The sequence below is a fragment of the Salvelinus sp. IW2-2015 genome, unplaced genomic scaffold, assembly GCF_002910315.2.
Source record: "Salvelinus sp. IW2-2015 unplaced genomic scaffold, ASM291031v2 Un_scaffold2988, whole genome shotgun sequence".
NCBI lineage: Eukaryota > Metazoa > Chordata > Actinopteri > Salmoniformes > Salmonidae > Salvelinus > Salvelinus sp. IW2-2015.
Window position 1 is genome coordinate 3181 of NW_019944282.1, and position 2877 is coordinate 6057.

Here is a 2877-nt window from a genome sequence, read left to right on the forward strand (position 1 = left end):
ATTTTATACCTCAAATATGCACATTTTTCGAACAAAACATAAAAGTATTGTGTAACATGTTATAAGACTGTCATCTGATGAAGTTGTTTCTTGGTTAGTGACTAATTATATCTATATTTTGTCGGTTTTTTGAAAGCTACCTATGCGGTGGATAAATAGCATTGTGTGTTTGGCTATTGTGGTGAGCTAACATAAATATATATTGTGTTTTCGCTGTAAAACATTTTAAAAATCGGACATGTTGGCTGGATTCACAAGATGTTTATCTTTCATTTGCTGTGTTGGACTTGTTAATGTGTGGAAGTTAAATATTTCTAAAACATATTTTTTTGAATTTCGCGCTCTGCGAAGGCAGCGGAATGTTGTGGGTGTTCCGCTAGCGGAACCCCGGGGCGAGAAAGGTTAATTATTCATTTACTAAATACCTAACTAATCACACAGAATTACATATACACAGAATGAATCATACCTTGATTACAAATTACGTCATAAAGGAAAACGTCCCTAGCGGGCGGAACAGATATGACAGCTGGTTACACAAAAGAAAAGGGGGCTGGGTTTGAGTGAAAGAGCGGGAAGACTTGAGGAACAAAGGTACCAGCCATGCTATCGTAAATACAGTATCTTATGCATTCTAAATTACCGCCCATTTGGAAAAGGAAAATGCAATAAATATTTACTCTGAGCTACGCTTCGGTAGGTTGGTGGTAGATGGAAGGCCGTGTTGCCAAACCGTCGTTGTGTGGTAGACGGTATACTTTGTCTGTTCTTTCCTATTTTATGTTTGCAGCTGCTGTCGCTAACTCAACGTCTAGGAGGTATCAAAGTTCATACCATTCTCAACCAAAGCTCACGCTGATGTTGGCTTAGTTCTGTAGTTGACATGTTAGTCCATTTTAACGCAGAGGCTGCAGACCTCACGTACTTGGAACCGACATATTGGTGCCCCCGTTGCGAGGAATCTAAAATAGAATGACGCTTTCATTTTTGATTCAGCCTGTATAAAATTGAAAAGCAGATGACATAATATACCAAGTTTATTATACACATTATGGGAGTTAAAGACAAGCATTATTGGGTGTGTGTGTGCTGAAGATTCCCCGCCTTCACGTTGTTCTCTGACGTAGACAGTGGGTAACGTAAGCGAATACATTTCTGTATGAGGGCTGATAAAGCTAATTATAGAAATCGGAGAAATAGAGCACTTGGTCAAACGCAGGGCTATTTCTGCCTCGCTCGTTCAGACGCGGGTAGGCTAGGTCATTATTAATTTCTCGAGCGAGGACAAAGAGCCAGCCGATTGAAATTCAGGAGATATAGCTTGACCAGCGATAATTATCTCTGTCTCTCTCGCGATTCCACGCGAGGAGACCACGGTGCATTTCGTTGTTTGCCGCGTGTTCCGGTTAAAACATCGTCAAAAAACGCCGAAAAGGGTTTGGACATAATACGTTATAAGTAAAACCTTTCCCTTGCCAAGGGAATCCTATGTGCTGCATTTTCAGGCACAAAGTAGAGTTAGTTGCACGAGACGCAAAAGCTAACAAGGGAAAATAGCCATTTTGTTTTCGTGTGCCACGTTGAAATTCCTCCGCCTTGCGGAACGGAAGTCCCGCCCCGGGTAGTTCCAGTTGATTTCAGCGTGTGCAATCATTGACCGCTGAAGTGCGCCGTATTGTATTCGTTCATGAAGAATTATTCACTTATACACTCAATTCATTACCTATTATATCCAGACGGATATCAATGTCTTATCCAATTTAACTAATAAGTGTAAATCTGGCCATTTACATTCTGAAATAGATATTTTAAATAATATCCAAATTGATGAGTTTTCTAAATAAGACGTAAACTTTTTCCAAACTAACCTAGATGAAGCAACTCCTCAGGTTAATTAATTAAAGTTTAATTCCCAAATAGCCTATACAGGTCTGATTTATCATTAAATTGATCAATCAGTAAAATTTGGTTTTTGCAAAACCCTCCCCAGCGGGAATCCCATGTGGCTTCGGCCTTAGGGAGAAGTCTACTGTTTACACACTGATGATATCCAATCAATGGAGATTGTATGGATTATCGTCTCATTCAATTTAATAAGTTAAATTGTTGAACATAATTTAATGTTCTTCCAATCAAATGAGACACTTTTAAATTTCTCATATTAACCTAGATGAAGCCACATCTCATGTTAATTAAAGTTTAATACCCAGATAGCCTACCCAGGTAGGATTAATCATTGGCATTGATTAATTAATTCAATTTGCTTTTGCAAATTCATTCACGTCCAACTTCCACATTACTGGTACGGTACTGATGGTTCGTCAACATCTATAAATAGATTAAACTTGTCTTTGCAGCTTCCAATGAATTCCAAACCCAAACTTAGAATTTTTTTTAAGGAACATTTTTCCTCAAAATGTTTCTAATAATGTGCAAGCTATCAAAGGAGGTGGTCACCACTCCTCCGCTAATTAGTGAACCTCCACCCATAAAAGGATTGATCTCTGGCCTCAGCAGTGATACCAACCCTAATTATGCCATTAGCGAAATAACAGCCGAAATTGGGAACGCTCTCCAAAATCAACCATCAAACACAGGCTTTGTGACGGTTCTCCCCACTTTTGCACTGATGTATCGCCATAAAAGTGTCATCTGTCCAATACCACAGTGCACCGCTGAAGCACGTGCCAGACATGGCGAACATGAGGGGACAGGTGGAGAGAACTGAGCAACTATTGACAAATGCAGGAAATGAAAACATTCTGCTAGTCGAGGAACTGCATTTGAAATCTGAACAATTAAAAGTAATTGCAAATACTTATGACGATGAACGAGCACAAACTCTTCAACAAAATCGTTGTCTCCAGGAACAACTCG